Source organism: Rhinopithecus roxellana, chromosome 1, assembly GCF_007565055.1.
Source record: "Rhinopithecus roxellana isolate Shanxi Qingling chromosome 1, ASM756505v1, whole genome shotgun sequence".
Classification (NCBI taxonomy): Eukaryota; Metazoa; Chordata; class Mammalia; order Primates; family Cercopithecidae; genus Rhinopithecus; species Rhinopithecus roxellana.
The window spans coordinates 13918967-13934852 of record NC_044549.1 but is presented as its reverse complement, the minus strand read 5'-3'; positions in this window follow the sequence as shown (position 1 = coordinate 13934852).

Sequence of the window (15886 nt, the reverse complement as noted above, 5' to 3'; positions counted from 1 at the left end):
TATCATGCAAACTAATGGCTAGCCATCAGTAAGTTTCTCATATTGATTATATGCATAGAAGCATATAAATACAGAAAAAATTTATCTTACATGCCTGCTGCTTTTGTTGAAGTTATCTGGAAATCCTATTTTATAGTCCAGTCCGAGAAACAGTGGCCCAGTAAGTGAGTTAAGTAGTTTTGGAGTCTGTCTGCCTTTGTCAACAGAAAAAATTATTGATAAGTTCTCATTCCAGGTTGTTGGTCTAATATTCCAAGTGTAGAATTGGTTCTAGATATTTCATCTCCTGCAAAAAATTGGAGCATAGCCCACTCACGTATCTGACACTTGCAGAGAAGACAATGGCAACTTGTTTTACTATTCTTAGCCCACATCAAGAAAGCTCATTACCATATGTTGTACTATTTTCTTGAAAAGATTCTTAAAGTTAAAAAGTGCCATTTCTGACAATCCTCTGCCATTACTAAGGCTAAAAAAGATATACAACCAGGTAGAACCATCTACTAACATTTATCCAGATTTAATATTCCCCAACTGCCAATAATTCTGTAATGCCAGCTAATCCCCAAGAAACCTTACTCCTCAAATTTTAATTCTTAAAAGAATCCATGTAATTTTCAAGGAGAAAAAAATAAAATAGGTTACAATTAAGAAAATACTTTAGACTTATATTTATGCAAAACTGGGCTGGGCGCAGTGGCTCAAGCCTGTAATCCTAGCACTTTGGGAGGTCAAGGAGGGTCGATCACCTGAGGTCAGGAGTTCAAGACCAGCCTGGCCAACATGATGAAACCCCATCTCCACTAAAAAATACAAAATTTAGCTGGGCGTGATGGCAGGCACACGTAATTTTAGCTACTAAGGAGGCTGAGGCAGGAGAATCACTTGAACCTGGAGGCGGAGGTTGCAGTGAGCTGAGATCGTACCACTGCACTCCAGCCTGGGTGACAGAGTAAGACCCTGTCACAAACAAACAAACAAACAAAACACCTGGCTCAAAATCTATTAGAATTTAAAAACATTTAGTCTTTCATAGGTATTAAATTTCAAGGTAGACAGGAACACATACACATGCTATGCAGGAAGAAGTAGAAATACAATCGAATGAAATAGAAGATAACAAAACTGGAACTGAATGAAAAGCAAGCCAGCATCCCTACATTCTGTCATTATCCAAATTTTACCATGTACTTCTAGGTGGCAAACGTGAAAGTGGCCCTGCTGAAAGAACTTTAGCATTGATAGTGCCAGGTATAAGTGAAGTAAGCTGGGAGTTGGGGAGGAAGGTGAGGGGGGAGGAGACACTTCAGAGCAGTAGTCCAAGAAAAGAAAGTTGCTAATCTAGAAGAGAGGAAAGAAAATACCTCCAAAATCCACAATAACAGAAACATATAGACATTCACACACATATTCCCAAATTATGCTTCACATTAGGAAAACGATATACACAGGAGCAGACAAACATACCTAAAACATACCTGCCACATCATTGTAAAAGCATGAACCACAGACTGCTGCATATTTTAAAGTACAGACTTTTTAGTGACATTTCCCATGTACTTGATCTGAATCTCTAGAAACAAAGACCTGGGATCTGCATTTTCACAAGCTGCAAGTGTGAGTATTCTGTACCCTACAGTTAGAGGTCCACTGATAGTTCTGCAATTATCTTCCTATAATAAACATTAATGCTTTATTTATTAATATGAATATCAAATATAAGGGAATGGAAGAGGAATACAAATAAGCACAATAATAAGGATTATATAATGGGTACTTCCATTTGAATATATTATTTTAAAAAAAAGCACTAGTAACCTAAGAATAGGAACAATAGTCTAAGGTCTTCACGCCATCAAATTACACATGGCCACATTAATAAAATTGGTGAGCTAAGAAGTAGAAAGCTTAAATGTTTCTATTATCAAAAAAGGAATTATTAATGTCTTATAAAACTTGAGTAGGAAGCAACAGGTGCTGGAGAGGATGTGGAGAAATAGAAATGCTTTTACACTGTTGGTGGGAGTGTAAACCAGTTCAACCATTGTGGAAGACAATGTGGTGACTCCTCAAGGATCTAGAACTAGAACTACCATTTGACCCAGCCATCCCATTACTGGGCATATACCCAAAGGGTTATAAATCATGCTGCTATAAAGACACATGCACACGTATGTTTATTGCGGCACTATTCACAATAGCAAAGACTTGGAACCAATCCAAATATCCATCAATGATAGACTGGATTAAGAAAATGTGGCACATATATACCATGGAATGCTATGCAGCCATAAAAAGGGATGAGTTCGTGTCTTTTGTAGGGACATGGATGAAGCTGGAAACCATCATTCTGAGCAAACTATCACAAGGACAGAAAACCAAACACCGCATGTTCTCACTCATAGGTGGGAATTGAACAATGAGAACACTTGGACACAGGGTGGGGAACATTACACACTGGGATCCGTCATGGGTTGGGGGGAGGGGGGAGGGATAGCATTAGGAGATATACCTAAGGTAAATGACAAGTTAACAGGTGTAGCACACCAACATGGCACATGTATACATATGTAACGAACCTGCACGTTGTGCACCTGTACCCTAGAACTTAAGTGTAATAAAAAATAAATAAATAAATAAACTTGAGTATTGAAATAATATCTAAAGCAAATCAGATTTATAATTATTCACTTATTTACTAAGGTCTGTGTCTAGAAACAGGTAGGTAGGGAGACAGGTAAATAGAGATGGAAGGGGAAGACAAGACACACAGAGAGTCAAAGAAAGGACAGAAATACAGAGACAGAGAAAAGCTTATTGTACCATTCATTCAAGTACAGCATGAATGGGAGAAGAAAAAGGGACTTGTTAATAGAAAACAAGTAAGTTTAACAAGTTTCTGTTTTTTAAGTCTCAATCCCAAAATTCTTCTGCTGAAGATCAAATATCCACTCTTCATAAAGAAAACCAAAATCTCTTCCTGTGTGCTAACCTCACCATGTGACAGATGTCAGATATTATAACATTGTTGTCGTTGTGCATGTTTACATTTAATTCAAGAACCAAAAAGTAAATAAACAAGTGGGACCACTGTGCAAGCCCCAGTACAAGAGTAATTCTGTGTTCTGGCTTCAAGATTGGAAACAGATGTAAACACTTGTAATTATGCATGTTTCAGGCTGCCTCTCGTGCACCAGACCAGTTGCTTTAGTTTTTCTGAAGTGTAGAACAAGAGATTAAGTATGAGTGCATTAATCACGAAATACAATTTTTAGGAAGGTCACTCACTTATGAACTTCTGGTGCCGCTCAGAAACAAAATGCTTGAGTCTCTTCTCTGCTTATGAAGCAGCATAATCAGAAGGTGGAAAGGAACACTAGGAGGTGGATTTGCTCTTTGCCTCTGCCACATTTCAGTCATTTGGGGTAGATGGCATTTGGGGTTTGTTTGCTGATGCATAGACATAATATTGGAACAAAGTACCAGGCAACCACCAAAATCAGACATTAACATGCATGTTGAACACCAACATCTATATTCTCTTTTTCCCTTTGTGATTGGGCCTTGATTTTCAGCGGATCGCAGTAGTCCTTGCTAAACATCCACTTTTCCTATCCTCTCTTAAAGCTAAATATGGCCACGGGACTAAGTCCTGGACAATTTCATGTCCATAGACGTATGTCAGACTTCCAGGAAGTCCTCTGAAATGTACTTCCTCCATTCCTCATTTCTGCATGAATGAAGTCCTTCTGAGAATGAAAGCCACATGGTAAGAATGATAGAGTATGTACACCAACAGGAGCTCATGACTGAAAACACTGAGAACACCGAAGCCTTTTTATCAACCCTGCCTGGCTTACCTCCAAAATTATTTTATGTGATAGAGAAACAAGCTTCTATCTTATTTAAGCCACTTTGTTTGTTAGCAACTGAACCAAATTCTATACAAATTACACATTACATGCAATGAATCTGTATGGTGTGCTTATCATTGGCCAGAAGCTGTTCTATTTGAAGCTACAATGTTAAATAAGAATGGTCATGTTTAGCTAACAGTCTAGTGCAGAGGTCAGCAAACTAAGACCCATGGGCCAAACTAAGACCTATCTTCCACTGACTATTTTTGTAAATAAAAATTTATCAAAAAATTGCTGCACTTATTGTCTATTGCTGCTTATATGCTGCAAAGACAGAGTGAATAGTTATGAAAGAAACCCAATTATCTTTAAGCCAAAAATAAGTACTATCCGCACATCACAGAAAAAGTTTGCCGAGCCTGGTCTAGGAGACTTAGGGAGACTAAGACAAATAAATAAACATTTGTAATAGTGTGTGGTATATGTAATAGAAAGGGTTCTAATTCTATATACAAGGCAGTGAATAACCTGCACTTCAGAGACTAGTAAATATTCCTTAGAGTTGGCAATTAGATGAACTTGGAATAATGACTAGGAGTTAACCAGATAAATGAGTTGATGGAACATTCTAAGTTAAGGAAACTGCATAAGGCTAAAAGTCACAGGTACTTTCAAGTGAAATGAACCCTGAATAATGCCAACCTCAGAAGCGGCTATGGAGGAAACCAGGAAAGAGGTAGGTAAAGCTAAGAAAAGTCAATACCATCATTTACTTATCAGTGGACTTTCACTTTAAACTTAGTTGTCTTTAATTTTGGTTTAAAGCAAGGTTAACATTTATTTTTGGATGCAATGAAATTAGACGCAAAGTGAGTGAGAGCGTTGCAGTGGGTGAGAGAGCAGGTGCAGAACCTGGCCTTGCACTGACCTTGCCTACCACTCTTAGTTGCCAAAATTAAGTATGAATTATAAGCACTTGGGATAGTTGTTAAATTATAGACTCCAGGATCCACCATTTAGAGACTCTGATTCAATGGTCTGGGTTCAGGCTTAGAAATTAGATATTTAAACAAATAAAAAAGATCATTTTGATTAAATTGGTCCAGAGGTCATACTTCTGAGAAATGGTGCTTTAGTGCAGACCTATACATACGAACTTTCTGGGGCACTAGAATCATTCAGAATCTTAGGTGACATCTGTATCTAGTAAATACAAATAGAAGGGTGATATACTTGAATCTTTAGTTTAGAAGGTTTTCCAGTTGGCTCTGATGCACAATAAGGTTTCTAAAATATTGATTGCCCAAACTTTGATTTTTCTTGCACAACCCTTAGGCATTCAGGACGCACAATGCACAAGGGACAGGAGCAAGAAGCAGGAGCTCTAAGCCCACCTGATTGAGTATGAGAAGGACAATGATATTAATTTGTAACAATAGCCAATTCATGTGTCTTGCCTCTGCTTCCCTCTTTCCCATCATTTGTCTCATGGATCTCTCACCTATTCCAGGGCTGTTCCTGACTTCACAGTTCTATGTGAAGAGAACGTCCTCATAGAAGCTATGTAAGTAGCTATGTGCAGAGTTACTGTTTGATTCAAGAGCCACTTTCTTCGCTGTAAGTTTTGGAGTCACAGTTTCCAGCTGTGAACTAATCTTCTGTAATAATACCTGACATGCATGTAGAATTCAGCCCTTCTAAAAACACCTTAACATACATTATCCCATTTGATCCTGAAAAAGGCTCTGCAAAGTAGGTTTGGGTTAGGGAATTCATTTTCCAGATGAGGAATGGGAAACTTTGATATCCCTGTAATTGGTCAGAAGAGAAACCTGGGCTTAGAACAAAATATACTGGCTCTAAGTCCACAGCTTAAGTGTTTATGGGTATTTAACATATTAAAGGGCTATCCCATTAAGAAGTGAATCAGAGTAGATGTAACGAAAAGACACATGCACAATAAGATAGCTATTTTGCAATCAAAGGTCTTTCTTATCCATTTCTAATACAGCAGTCTTCCCAATACACTTAAAAATTGTTAAGAGAGTAGATGTCATGCTACGTGTTCTTAACACCATTTTTTAGAAAAGACTAGATGACGTCCTAACAAATGTTAGTTGGCTCTACTACTGAGACTTATCTTAAATCATCTCGTCAACACTAACACTGAAAACTCTATTCTCTACATCAAGTCATATTGTTCACAGTATGAGGTCTATGTATGCCCTGTCTTATCTTCGAATTGTCCCAATGAATAAGTCAAGTTTTTCTCATTTACAAGTCATTTTCTAGCCCAGTAAAAAGAAACTCTTTTAGATAGCAGAGAAAATGCTCAGAGAGAGACCTGGTTTTAAATGTCTTAAAGTGTTGGAGTAGCACATGAGAGAGGTGATTTTTAACTAAAGAAACTAAAATGGCAGAGCTTCTAGAGGTCCCATAGCAGCTGGCACGGAGAAACTTACATAGGCTGCTGCTGCTGTGGCCAGTGCTGCTGGAATCACAATTACTTATGCTGCTGAAGGCACCCTAATAACCTTGGATCAAAAACAACTCTGAAACCGTCCATGCCAGAACCACCAATACTTCTGCTGTCCCTAGTAACTTATGGTGGTTCCCTGCGGTTTCTGCCACTGCAAGAACCAGAAACAACTAATTTGTCTTCATCTCACTTTCTAACCTCTGACATAGTGCATCCCTTTGGTAGATGGTTAGATAGAACCTAACCAGAAATCAGCTGGCAATGGAGTTTGGAAAATAAGTTTCCCACCTTCCAGTCTCCAGTGATAAAAAGAACACAGAAGAGCCAATGTGGAGGTTAGTCCCAACAGAAAATTCATGGCAGAAGCCGGTCTATCAAAAGGTTTAAAATCATCATAGAGCTCACATGGTAAAAAGAATGAAATGTAAAATAATATATAACATTTGCAGGAAATAGGAGCATGTATATTTAAAAGCTATCTGTTTAAATCTTCAGTTTCATACAGAACAGTGTAATTCTCTATATTATTACATTCCCCATAAAATAATGGTCAAAGGTAAAGTAATTCTAATCTATAAATCAAAAATAATATTCTTTTTAAAAAACCATTTAACTATTTTAATTTAAACAAAAGGTTTTCCAAGAAAAAATGTGCACACTGCAAGTATAGCTGTGTATATATTCATATATAAATATTATGATTTTATTCAAACATCTTTCTAAATGTATATCTGGGTATTTTGATTTATACATAATCTTCAGAAAGATGTTTGAATGTAGTCATAATCTGGAATTTCAGTTTCAGCTGAATATGTTTACATTTATTGCTCCAGAGGAAGACATATTTATTTTCAGGATATAGAAGTATAGGATTCTGAGTATTCATTTCATCAGTTGATTTGATGCAAATCATAAGATTTGAAAGGGCTTAGAATCAAAGTTACATGAACATCAAAGGAACATTTCACAGTCTCAATCTGAAATGAGAAATATCTTTCCAATGTAAGTATACATTTCTTAATCTCCAGTTACATTACCTAAGTGATTTTCATCTGCATTTACTACGCAACTCAAACTTGCAGTTTAGCAGTGACTTTGAATTATTTACTTGGACTCTATTTGGTGCACAAGGATACACTTTACCAGGACGTAACTTTTGAGATGTCATTTCCCTCAGTTCCTATCACATCTAAAATTGGCATTTGGTTAACTCTTACCAGACATTTTCTAAAAAAGCCACAATTACAAAAACAGAAGTGTAGACCGACAGACATGTTTTGTTTTAATTAAGTTTATTCAGTGCAGTCCCATCTTTATATTAATTAATGCAAGCATGAGCTGCTCTATGTGGAGTAAGGTGAAAATAAACCCCCAAGAAACTTTCTTCTCAGAGGAGAATAGAGATATGCACTTAAGTGAGTAAAAGCAGGAGGATTATGGAAAAATACTTGAAAAACATATATTTGGCCAATTTCCTTTTCTAGATGACAGAAATTGGAGAACTATAACTATTACCTTTAATAAAATTAACAAGGCAAAATAACAAAGAAAAACATACTAGAAAACTCGAATTCACATGATTTATTTATTTAAACAGATGTAAGATTCTATTAATGATGCATTTATTCCAGACTAAAAAGCTACAAAATATTTTGGCAATTTCAGGAGACTAATCATGGGGACTTAGCGGAGAGGACTTATGGGAACTTTCTGTCATTTCCATGCAATTTTTCTGTAAGCCTAAAATATATGGTAGAGCTCAGTTTACAACAAAAGGAGGAAAAAATAGATGTGCTACTGATGAAGAATATCTCATAGGCAGGTGATTCTAAAACTTTAGCCTTATTGAAGTTACCTGCAGGACATGCAAGAGAAATGCTGGGTGCTATCCTCAGAGTTTCTGGGTACTATTTAATAGGTTAAGCAGATATAACAAGAAATTTTGAATCCTCTGATATTTTTGCATGTTTTGTTTATTTTTATATTATTTGAAGTATTAAAGGAACGGCAGCACAAAGCTATTATTTTATTAAAATATTTAGGAGAATTCCACTAAGTCCTTAGTCAATTTTAAACATCTAAGAGATGTTTAAAATTTCATTTGGAATTTTTAATGTATTAATTGTGTAAATAGTCTTAAAATGTTTAGAGAAAACATCTTAGTAGTTCTTTATACTTAATAAACTAAGCAATATACGAAGCATAGGTTGAAGTAATAGATTCATGTGCAAACACAAATCGACACAAATGTTTTAGATGACAAATGCAATAATCTAAACCATTGTGAATTTCTGCCATAATTTTGAAATCACCTGCACTTCTATTCCTTTTCTACCTCTTAAAATAGATTTCTCCCACAAAAGAAAGCACGATCAATACACGAATTATAGTTCCATGCACTAAGTATATAGGAGAAAATAAAATCTTTGTGGCTTATTCTTATCTACATAGAATGGCCGACAGCCAATGACCTTACCCCAACCTCTCAAGTAAGGAAGACTGAGGACTCCTGAGATTGTGTTTCTTACTCTCCCCACCTCGTTTCCCACAGCAACTGACCTTTCTCCCATCTCCTCAGTCATCTTAGGGCCCAGCTAGATAGTCTCTTTATGATAATAACCAGTTAATCTAGAAAATGAATTCATAGTAATTAACAAATGGTGGAGAAAAAATGATATTCCCTGCTTTCCAAGTAATATAAATTTATTTTAATAGTAATTATTAAGAGAAAATGTAAATAGTATCCTTACCTTTGATATACCTTGGAAGTGATTACAGTTATGAAAATTAATCATACTCAAATTACATTAGATTCTAAAGCAAGAATAATAAATACATTGCACTTATGCTCAATTACTACCTTATCTTACATCTGCAAAAGTCATTTATAAGGAAGTAAATCACTCCTATGATTTTTCTTGATACAGTGTCACTACAAATAAATCACAACTACAAAATTAGATAAACCACATGTCACCTCAAGCCTAGACTAATAACTTTGTTGACAAGATCAAATACAGACTTATAGATGACTTCTGAATAATCATTTGAGTGGAAGATGTGTCAACAAATTTCCATATGAATCATTGTTTCCATTTTCATAAAAGGTAATGATGTTCAATGAGTTAGTTATCTAGGTGAACAATAAAACATGCCCAAAACTTAATGGCTTAAAATAACAAACGTTTATTATTTTTCAGCAGTGTTTGGGTAGTTCTGCTAATCTAGGACCAGACTCAGATAAACTTCTCTGGGATCACTAACCTGTCTGTATTCAACCAGCTGGTCCAGATAGCCTCCGCTGGGCAACCCAGCTCTGCTCCATTGCTCTCTCATACTCCAGTTGGCTATTCTGGGCTTGTTGTCTATGAGGCAAAATTCCAGGGAACCAACCGTGCTAGTATCCAAGTCTTCTTGAGGCATAGGAATAGATCTATTGTATTGACATTTCAGCCACATTCCATTGGTCAAAGCACAATTTTTACACCCAGATTTAGGAATAAAACAGAGATCATCCCTTGATTAAAGAAGCTGTAAAATTATAATGCAGGGCTGGGTGTGGTGACTCACACCTGTAATCCCAGCACTTTGGGAGGCTGAGGCAGGCGGATCATGAGGTCAGGAGATCGAGACCATCCTGGCTAACATGGTGAAACCCCATCCCTACTAAATATACAATAAATTAGCCCAGTTTTGTGGTAGGCTCCTGTCGTAGCAGCTACTCAGGAGGCTGAGGCAGGAGAATCACTTGAACCTGGGAGGCAGAGGTTGAAGTGAGCCGAGATCATGCCACTGCACCCCATCCTGGGTGACAGAGAGAGACTCTGTCTCAGAAAAAAAAAAAGAAAGAAAAAGAAAATATATATAATGCAAAAGGTATGCATAAAGGAGGAGCAGTGAAGTAAGCCATTTTTGCAATCAATCCACTACAGTAATTTTCTCTAAATATAGACATGTCACAAGTTTAATTTCAGAATAAATTATTAAGTGGATCTTGAAATACACGAGACACATCTGAATTTCAGAAAGGCTTTAAACTGGATCATTTATATAATATGTGATGAAAAGATGGCAGCAAGTAGCTTTGAGTTGAGACTTTAATTAGGCAGATTTGTAATAAATGAAATAGGAATATACAAACATGCTTACTTATAAATTAACGTCAACTTAAGGAAACATTTCCAGTGGTAGACCATAAGGCTTTCTTCTCAGTCCTGTTCTGTTTAACACTTACCACTACTTATGAAAATATGATTAGTTACATAAAAGTTGACACGAAGCTGGAAGGGATAGTATTTTGGATGACAATATTAGCGTCTAAACAAGGCCTCAACAAGGTGAAACTAAATCGAATGCAGCAAATCTCCTTGTAGATAAACTAAGGGACAGCAATAAAATCAAATCCCAAAATGTCCATTTACAGACTGGTTTAGCTGGCTAAGCATCTTAAAGGTTTTTAGATAACAGTAACTTCAATAATAATCAACAGTGTATATAACCTACATTTAAAAATCTTTGAATATAGGTTACATAAATATAAGAAAAGTGTATACTCTATAATAAAATAATTGTTTTCTGTACCTCAATGCTCACTTTGAATTCACCCTACAATTAAGCTCTTGAATAATATAGCTATCATTAGTTTTAGCATTATTTTTGTTATTGAATTTCAGTCGATTTTTCAGTGTCATTGAAAATTAGTTACTTGGGGCACACAAATTCTCATTAATTAGTAAGGGGCATTAAAAATTAGCAATATTTGGACGCAAAAAGAAGACATTGTACATTTCACTTACTCTTACAAAAACATTAGAAATGATAGTAAATACAGTATCTGTATCACTCAGGTTTCTCTAGAGAGACAGAATTAATAATAGGATATATATCCTATTATTATATACATACTAATATATAGTATGTATATAGGATATCCTACATATATCCTATATATCCTATTGTTATATATACTAACATATAGGATATATAGGATATCATATATAATCCTATATATAACTCTATATCCTATTATTGGGTCTGTCTCTCTCAATATAGAGTGTATATATATATCCTATTATTAGTTCTGTCTCTCTCTATATAGGGAATATATATATATTCTCTCTCTATATATAGATATAGATATATTATCTCTATATATAGATAGATATATAGATAGATATAGAGAGAATAGATATATATATATTCCCTATATAGAGAAAATATTCCCTATATATAGATATATAGATATATAGATACAGAGAATATATATAAAAAGGGGAGTTTATTAAGTATTAATTCACATGATCACAAGTTCATACAACAGGCCATCTGCAAACTGAGGAGCAAGGAAAGCCAGGTCTGATTCCCAAAAGTGAATAACTTGGCCGGGCGCGGTGGCCCACGCCTGTAATCCCAGTACTTTGGGAAGCCGAGGCCAGCAGATCACGAGGTCAGGAGATCGAGACCATCCTGGCTAACATGGTAAAACTCAGTGTCTACTAAAAATACAAAAAAATTAGCCGGGCGTGGTGGCGGCACCTGTAGTCCCAGCTACTTGGGAGGCTGAGGCAGGAGAATGGCGGGAACCCGGGAGGCGGAGCTTGCAGTGAGCCGAGATCGCTCCACTCACTCCAGCCTGGGCGACAGAGCGAGACTCCATCTCAACAACAACAACAACAACAAAAAAAAAAAAAAAAAAAAAAACGGAATAACTTGGAGTCTAATGTTCAAGGCAAAAAGCACCCAGCATGGAGGAAGATGTAGTCTGGGAGGCTAGCATGGTCTAGTCTTTTCACGTTTTTCTGCCTGATTTATATTCTAGCTGTGCTGGCGGGTGATTAGACGGTGCCCACCCAGATTAAGGGTGGGTCTGCCTTACCCAGCCCACTGACTCAAATGTTAATCTCCTTTGGCAACACCCAGGATCAGTCCTTAGCATCCTTCAATTCAATCAAGTTGACACTCAGTATTAATGAACAGTGTCAGAAATAAAAACAAAGATAAATAATATAAGTTCTGAACCGCTAATACAGACGTTGAATTTTAAAAATTACTATGGGCCACAAATGTTAAAATAATTGAAATTATATTTTATATAAAAACTGATGATACATGGTCAAATATATACTCAAAGGAAAATACATGTAAATATTATTTATTATTTAAAAGAAAGGGATCGACTTCTGGTTTCTGCTTAAGGCATAGGAAGCTGGAAAAAAATGTAACTCCCACTCTCACAAAAGGAGAAATCATTATAATCTGTAAAATGATTACTGTTACTGAACCCATCAGATTCAAAATTTCGAGGTAATCTGTTCAGAGATTTCCAAAGACTTGGGGAGAAATATGACCATTTAGAAGTGACCCTCAGCCCCAGAATGAGAATAGTCTCAATCCTTGGGACCCAGGAATACAGGGTCTGCCAACCGTTGAGACTAAACTAGGACAGCAGAAGAAACCCCCTGACTCTCAAGGGTGAGGATAGCAAGCACCAAGTATCAAGCAACAGCAGTCCATTTCTTATGAAAAGGCAATAACGCAAACAAACGGATGAGACGTACGCATTAAGGGCAATCCTGGACCTGAGAGTGAAGAAGTCTTAGAGGAAAACTTTGTGGCTAAATACGCATGTATAAGAAATTCTGGCCGGGCGCGGTGGCTCAAGCCTGTAATCCCAGCACTTTGGGAGGTCGAGACGGGCGGATCACGAGGTCAGGAGATCGAGACCATCCTGCCTAACACGGTGAAACCCCCGTCTCTACTAAAAATACAAAAAAAAAAAAAAAAAAAAAAAAAAAAAACTAGCCGGGCGAGGTGGCGGGCGCCTGTAGTCCCAGCTACGCGGGAGGCTGAGGCAGGAGAATGGCATAAACCTGGGAGGCGGAGCTTGCAGTGAGCTGAGATCCGGCCACTGCACTCCAGCCCGGGCGACAGAGCGAGACTCCGTCTCAACAACAACAACAACAACAACAACAACAAAAAAGAAATTCTAGGGTGGGTGCAATGGCTCACACCTGTAATCACAGCACTTTGGAAGGGTGAGGTGGGAGGATTACTCGAGGTCAGGAGTTTGAGTCTACCCTGGGCAACATGGCAAGACCTCATCTCTACAAAAAATAAGCAAAATTAGCCAGGTGTGGTGGCATGTGCCTGTAGTCCCAGCTACTCGGAAGCACGAGGTGGGAGGATCACTTGAGCCCTGGAGGTCAAGGCAGCAGGGAGCAGTGATGGCATCACTGCACTCCAGCCTGAGCAATGGAGCGAGACCCTGTCAAAAAAGAAAAAAAAAAAAAAATTCTAAAGGAATTTGAAGCAAATGGCAAATTGCAGGTAACTATAGCAACAGCAAAACCCAAACCCTAATAAACTTTGAATAAAATTGACCTACATCTAAAACTATCAGCCAAGAATTTGGAGCCCAGAGTACCATTGTGAACATTTTATATGTACTTAAAAATAATGCACATTATGGATATGGAACGTTCACAATGTTAAGTCATATTCTGGGCCCCCAAAAAACTAAATCTGAGCAAATTAAATAAATGTAAATCAAATAAGATTAGACTTTAACTAAAGTGTAATTATTTTAGAAATTACTGAGATATCTGAAAACTCCTCAAATGTTTGTAAATTAAACAGCACACTCCTAAATGCCTCATGGGTTAAAGAAGTAAAAGAAAAATGTTAAGATATTTTGTATTGAATTGAAATAAAAATAGTGGTTATCAACACTGTGATATTCTGCTAAAAATACTTAGGGGAAAATTTATAGCATTAACACTGGTATCAGAAGAGAAAAATAATCTCAAATCAGTAATTGAAAATCTTTTTTTTCTTGAAAATAAAGAGAAGAGTAAATTAAATTCAGAATAAGCAGAGAGAATAAGTATCATAAGAAAATAAGTAAATTTAAAATATACAATGAAAAAGCAATGAAACAAAAAGATGCTTCTGCAGGTGGAAAAACTTTGACTTCTTAGGGTATCTGGCTGGGCCTGAAAATGTGGAATAAGACAGATTAACATATGAAAAGCATACAAATTTATATGAAATTTATGTGACACAGGAGCTCCCATAAGGAAATAAAGACACAAAAATACTGGCAAAACATAAATATCTTTATTCTAAGTTGAACAAAGAGAGGCAGTTTTTGAAAAGTAACTAAACTATAGGAGAGGTTAAAAGAAGATAATTGTTTTAACAAGGTCTCTTTCTTCAGAATTATCTAGGCTATGACTCCCCATGAAAGAATGGTTCTTTTCTCCTGGTACAGGAAGGACATCTTTCACACAGGAGTTTTTCTCTTCTGTTTTCAGGAAGAAAATGTGAGAGATGAATGTCTGCTTACATTTGCTGTTTTTGAAGTGCTTTTAGCTCAAAATAATCCTTATACCAAAGTGGCACATTTTAGAGTGGCATAGTCTGCTCCCACTTCAATTCTTTGAAAGTATCAATAAAATTGATTAAACTGTAGCCTAGCAACTCAAGGAAAAAAAAAAAAAAGAGAGAGAGAGAGACAAGAAGCAAATTAGCACCAACAACAAAGAAAAAAGAGATATCCCTAAAAGCCCTGAGAAAATTAAACTATAATAAAAGGATATCATAAACAGCTTTATGCTCTTAAGTTCAGCAGCTTCAGTGAAATGGACAAATCCTTGAAAGACAACCAAAGTTCACCCATGAAGCAATAACTTGAATGGCCCCATAACTCTTTATAAATTAACATTTAATTGAAAAATATCACAGAGAAACATTCAGGATCAAATGGCTCTATAGGTAAATTTTATCACACATTTAAGCAAGAAAAAAAATCATTTCTAAAAAGAAAAAAACTCTTCTAGAAAATAGAAGTGGAAACACTTTGCAACTCATTTTTGTCATGAAGCTAACGTAATCTGACAATAAAACCAAAGGCACTGCAACAAAACAAACTATGACACATAATCCCTCATGAATATAGATGCAAAACTCCTCCATTAAATATCAGTAAATAGAATCTAGCAATATATTGTAAGGTTAATACATTAGAAACAAGAGGAATTTATCCCAGAAATGCAAATCTAGTACAACTTTCATACTTCAATCAAACTAATTCACCAAATCAACAGGAGGAAGAAAAAAAAATAATCATCTCAAGAGATGGAGAAAAAGCATTTGGCAAAGTTAACAACTATAAATTATGAAATATCTCAGCAAACCAGGAACAGAAAGCTTTTATATATTGATGAATGCCTGCAGCAAACACTGAAATAGTAACTACTTCCCCTTAATATCAAGAACAAGGCATGATGTCCACTATCATTATTTCTGTTCAACATCATACCTAATATCTTTTTCTGTGCACAAGGCAGGAAAAAAAATGAATAAAAGTCATTTCACTTTGGAAAGAATGAATGAAAATCATCTCTATTCGAAGAGTACCTTATTATCTATACAGAAAATCCCAATAAATAAATAAAGGCAAGGAGACAGAGAAACGTGGAATAGGAAACAAGAAGAGAGAGAAATTATGTGAGATAATTATTCAATTAAATATTTTATGAAGAGAAAAACA